General features: G+C 38.2%; 1 protein-coding gene across 1 annotated transcript in view; it reads left to right on the top strand.

The window, feature by feature from the left end:
* Positions 1-979: 979 nt before the first annotated feature.
* LOC306848482 (rho-related GTP-binding protein RhoA-D-like) overlaps positions 980-6,000 on the top strand; it is an 18,440-nt gene continuing 13,419 nt past the window's right edge. Inside the window, exon 1 of the mRNA XM_079383058.1 lies at positions 980-1,125. The gene's annotated coding sequence lies outside the window, so the exon portion shown is untranslated. The remainder of the gene's footprint in view (positions 1,126-6,000) is intronic.

Here is a 6,000-nt window from a genome sequence, read left to right as displayed (position 1 = left end):
GGGCTGTTAATATGGCTTATTATTATAACTGCTGCTCCCAGTGAGATTGATGCAGCCACTAACCCAATGGCTAGGTAACACAAACTATACCCACTTACCCAGCATTTGACCCAGCAGTCTCAACTCAGCGGTTGGAAAAAAATAACCCAGTGTTTTTTTTGTTTGTTTGTTTTTTTATGATCCTGCAGCTTAGTTACAGAAAAACTACCTAGCACCAGGGTATCGATATTAAAAACAACCCAGTAAAATGACGCAACAGGCTGAACACAGCATTTGGGTTAAAACAACCAAGCATTTTTAGAGTGTGATATCAAAACCGCTCTGATTCAAACTCACTGATGAAACGGTTCTTTTGAACAGATCGATTCAAATAAGCAATTAGAAGATGTTTCTTCCAAATGGTCCTTAAATGACTAGGTTTATTACGGCTTTCGATTTATAAATAATTTTAATGATATAGCAGTGTTTGTTTTTTATTTAATCTAATGCATCCAGTTCAGTTTGTTTTTGCAATTTATAGCCAAGATTAATCATACAAACAGTAATTTTGGACTTAAAAATAACTTGTTGGCTATTTACAATAAACAATACTGAAGTTCATATTATTCGGCTGAAAAATGAATAAAATGCTATGGGTAAAAGGTAAAACCTGTTCCACTCGGTCATACATAAGCTTCACGTTTTCAGCCTATGCGAATCGCACCTGCCGAAATGAGCTCGGTTCAATGAGTCGGTGAGTCATTTTTCAGTGAATGATTCAGTCAGACCGGTTTTGGATCGCTTTATCACAAAGATCCGACTCAAAAGACTGATTCACTCAGAAAGCATACAGAACTGCATATGATGCATTTGGAATTCAATCAACTGGTTCCGCTCGCCCTGCCTCTACACCTCAACCCCCCGCCGCCGCTCGTGCCAATGATGTCATTCTTTAACGGCTGGAGGCGCGGCAGTAACCGGCAGCTCCTCCCTTCGAGCCAATCGCGAGAACTCCAGCAGCCTGTGGGAGGATCTAACGGCAGCGCTCCGCTCCTCCACAGGCACAGCCAGCCAAACACTTGAGCACAGACTGCGCCAAGCAAATAAACGAAACCTTCAGCGCCGAAACTTCAGCTTGATAAGAAGGTAAGAGTTTATTTTGAAAGCATTGGGGGTTGTTATTAGTTCTGGTTAAGTCGTGGATAAAGCAAGAGCCCTTTCACGGCTTTACACTTCTGCAGGGAGAAAATAAGTAGGTGTTGGCTTGAGAAAAGCGTCTTTAATGAAGAGCAACAACTTGACGTGGCTCTTTAAAAGACTGGAAAACACACACACCGAGAGACCTGACTGTGATCTATTAGGACGCAAAAGCGTCGCCGAAGTTGCGGCGTGTTTCTCGGCGGTCACCACCTGTTTCCACGCGCAGCTCGGTTGCGCAGTGTTTGTTTTTGACCACAGCACTAGATTCAGATGGATTTGGCATGGGAGTGTGCGGCAACACCCCTGTTGAACACCTCACATCGTTGTGTTTAGGTCCACGAGGTCGTAGTTCAGGTCAGAAATGCAAACATTGCAATATAACACGCTCATAAAGGCACATAGATGAGTGTTCATGAATGAAACTTGAAGATGAAAGACCGCGCCTAGAAATAAAACAACTTTCAGCTCTGTAGTGTGGGTTCATGTTTCACATTTGTGCGCTGCTGAGGCGCATTCATTCCAAGCTTTTAAAAATATATATTTTGGGTTATTGACGTGATGGTCATTCATTTTGAAATTAAATGTTAAATGGGCACTTTTATTAATTGCAAAAATTTTGCACATAACTTAAGTAATATGATTAAAATGTACACTTACATGAGATTAAGATTTAAATCTTCCAAAAAAAAAGTTTGTATTTTTATATATATATATATATAAAAGCCAGGCTTATTACAGTTAGTCTGATTTATGACTAACTGAAATAAACCTGGCTTATTTGGTGAACTTGTTTTATGAAACAGGCCCCAGGTCGCTGCCTCATGAACGCCACCATGTCAATGTGACATGACACCATAGTCCTTTATTTGGATTTGGTTGTAGCCTATGGCATTTACGCGAAAAGACAAAACAAAAGATAAACAAACAAAACGGATTAGGAATTTCTCAAGGAGAAGAAATGTTGGACTAAGAAGTTAGAATTATTGTTTCTGTTGTAAGATAAATATGTAGAAAAATGAATTTAAATATAAACATTTTATTTTTACGTATTAAAATTTAATTTTAAATTAAATGGTTATTGATAAAATATGAATTGTATTTACTTTGTTTGAAAGCTTAATATAACTAAGTAATAAAGTTTAATTTGAAATATTTTAGTACTTCATGCTTGTTACACCACTTGAAATATATTAAGTTTAAAAAAAAAAAAAACAATGTGTTTGACAAATGTATGAAACCAATATAAAAGACTTTCTGTAATCCAGGATTTCCTTGTTTGTCATTGACCCAAATGTGTTTTGGACAAAACAGCTGGCCGTGGTCTGTTTTGTAGGCTACTGAAAGCAAAATGATCATATGGTTCATTTAAAAACTTGTTAGACAGGAATGATTCAGGTGTTTGTGTTTAAAGCAGTGACTGTTTATCACTGTGTTTGGGAAGGAAGAGGCCACATTTCAGCAGGAATTTCCGAGCTAGCCTCTGAAAAAGACCACCACCACATTAGGTCAACGTTTACATCTCCAGGTCTCAACGGCTGTGGCACAAAACGTATTGAGCTGTCTACCTAGACATCATTTTTTTGTGCCTATACTGAGAACTGGAATATTTGCTGAAAGAGCATGACTTACTGCTTATCTACCATTTTTTAATCTGATGAGTGTGAGGATGATAAACATCAGGCAGAAAAGGAGTAGAGGGTCTGAAGAGCACTAGTCTCTCTTGATAAGAATGGCGAAGTATGCCAGTCATACTAGGGAGGCTGCATCTGCTGTGCCACCTCCGCATTGCCAACAGGTGCGGGCCCGCAGCCACACTGCTCTCTGTGTATGAGAGGTGCAGGTCGATATCTGGGTCATTATTCAGCTCACTGTCCAAGCATCAAAGTGAGGCACACCGGTTTGATTCGGAAACAGCCTTTAGTGCTTTAGTGGGCACTGAGCCACAAATAACATTTATGATGCAAACACCGCACATGCTGAATAATTACAAAATAATCAAAACAGAGCTGACGTTTGATCTTAAAATGAATTGTTAAATGTGTTTACGAGCATTAAACAGACGGGAGGTTTGTTTGTTTACATTTATCTTACATAAGCAGAATGTTTTTAAGGGTGGCTTCCTGCTTGCTAAAATCAAGTAGATGTCTCGGTGGGGCGTCTGTGCTGTTGTGTCCTCTGGGCTGTTTTCTGCTCCTGTGATGTCAAACATTTGTGAAGTAGAGGAACGTTTGGATCCACCAGAAAGAACATTGATTATTGTTAATGAGCTTCTGATCTATTTTGTACCACCAGGTATTTGTAAGCTAGAAGTGTGAGGTTTGTCTTGTTCCCATGATCCACAGGTAATGTCAAAAAAAAGTTTGGGGCCTATACATATACATACACACACACACACATAGAGAGAGAAAAGAAAGAATGAAGGAAGAAATACTTTTATTTAACAAGGACACATTAAATTGATTAAAATTGACAACTGACATTTAGTATTAAAAAAATAAAAATTGTATTATTAAAAAAATCCTGTTAATAAATGCTGTTCTTTTAAATTTTCTATTTATCAAAGAATCATATAAAAATGTTTTATTGTTTCAACAAATAATATTAAGCAGCATAGCCATTTTATTATATGATGATAATAAATGTTACTTGAGCACCAAATCAGCATATTACAATGATTTTTGAAGGATCATGTGAAACTGAAAATAATTGAATAATTGCTGCTGAAAATTCAGCTTTGCCATGAGGAATATATATATATATTTTTTTTAAATGTTAGTTTATATTGTGATGTCAAAATATTAATGCTCTTCAGTACTTTTGATCAAATAAATGAAGCTTTAATGAACTTAAGTAATCAAAAACATTTATTTTACCAACTCCAAAGTTTTGAAAGGTATATAATGCATTATACAAGATATATAATGCAAAAGTAGGAGCGCAGTTGTACTTTGATTGACCTGAGATCAAATCCCAGCTCATGGTTCTTTCTCATTCCGCCCCTCTTTGGATTCCTCTCTGTCTCTTTAACCACCAAGTGGTCCTTGACCTGAATCAGGTTAAAAACCCTTGATCTCCCAAAGGTCAGCATTAATACAGATGGATTCCCATGTGTCATTCTGCTGGAAAAGGAAAGCAGATTCTTTATGATGGAAATAGGAGTATTCAGAATTGTGACCACTCACTGTAAAAATGGAGAGAAGCAGACATGTCCAAACTAGTAGCTGCTACTTTTCACTCACTTTCTGACTGCTTAAAGATCAGTTCTTGGTGTGGAATGCCACTGATTTTGATTGATTGTCCATGGAAAGCTGTTTCAGGTCAGTCTTAGCCCTCTGGGATACAGTTCATTTACTCTATGATGGCGACCTGAGCGTGTGAGAAAGAGGGGAAAAAAAGAGGAGAGGAAGAGAAGACGGTCTTTAATTAGGACACCCTCTTTTTCTCCTCTCCAACTCCCCCCTCTCACTAGGAACAAGAACAAACATTCAACTAGGTCAGACCCTTCTGCTTTTTCTGTCCTTTTAGTGTGGAAAAAGCTGTCCATTCTGTTTTGCAAGGCTGTGGCTTTTCTTCTTTCTTTCTTTGGAAGCTGAAATCAGAGACCCACTCACCGCTTAGAAATGCACAGTCGTTATTTACAACTGTCTGATATTAATCTAATCTATTAAACTTAAGCAGAAGAATTTTATTTAAAGTTGTGTTGTATTTGTTTCTGATTTCCCACCTTGATGTGTGTGATACACTGGAAGTGTTTCCTCTCTCAGTGTGATAAGGAAGCCAAACATCAGCGAGGCCTTTAAATTAGAGTTTAATCTTCTGGGCTCTTCTCTGTTCTGTTGTGTGGAGAATCTGATCTAAGGATCCGCTGCTGCCCCACAGAAGCATGAGGCAGTTGTGTGCTTGTGTCTGGCGTTTGCTGTTGATTGGCTATCACCCTCAGGGTCAATGAATCCTGTAATAAAAGTGTTGCTGTAGCAATCTGACAATCTGCAGCAAGTGTCATCGCGATTGCGCTTCAGCAAGCGGTTTGTAAAATACCTCATCTGGCTTTCCACACAAATATTGAGTCACATCACATCTCACACAGGTGATGAGAAAAAAAAAAGCGTTGATTTAAAAAAAGTGTTAAACAGTGACGGGTGCAGGGTAATTAGTGATTGTTGTGGCTGTTGTGGAGTAATTATTGATAGTTGTGGCAATTCAATCATAGGAGCAATTCTTTGGCATGCTTTGCTTGTTGCGATTCTCTGACTAGTGGAAATTTCTTTGCAGAATCATGGGTAATGTAGTTTTTCACCAGGAATTCCACTATTAACACTAGAACCGCCACGGGGGAAATTTTACTCGTGGCTGTTTTTCAAATGTACATAACAGATTTTCAATGAAACAGTCAAGTCTCCCAGTCATTGACTTTTACTAAAATTGTGTCATTTACAATCCCCTTTTGTTAAAAATTGTTTAGATAAAACCAGATCAAAAAACGGGGCATTTATACCTATAAGCGCCACGCGGGTCAAATTTACCCACTATATAATGCCTGTATTTTCACTGTCATTTCTCGCCGTTTATGTTTTAACATTGCACATTGCTAGGTAATACATTCACTCACTGAATTAGCGGTTATCACTTTCATAAATAAAGACAAAATGAGTAAAAGAAGGCTATTTATGGTTGCTGAAAGGGTATAAGAAGCACTAAATACCATGAGCGATGGAGAGTCTGATGGCGGGGAGAGGAAGCATCCTGGGACAGCTCAGCAACTGACAGCTCATCTGACAGCGATCAAGATTTGTTGCCTAATGTTTCTCATAATATCATATT

The sequence above is a fragment of the Barbus barbus genome (assembly GCF_936440315.1).
Source record: "Barbus barbus genome assembly, chromosome: 28".
In the NCBI taxonomy this organism is placed as follows: domain Eukaryota; kingdom Metazoa; phylum Chordata; class Actinopteri; order Cypriniformes; family Cyprinidae; genus Barbus; species Barbus barbus.
This window is presented reverse-complemented; position numbering and strand designations above follow the sequence as displayed.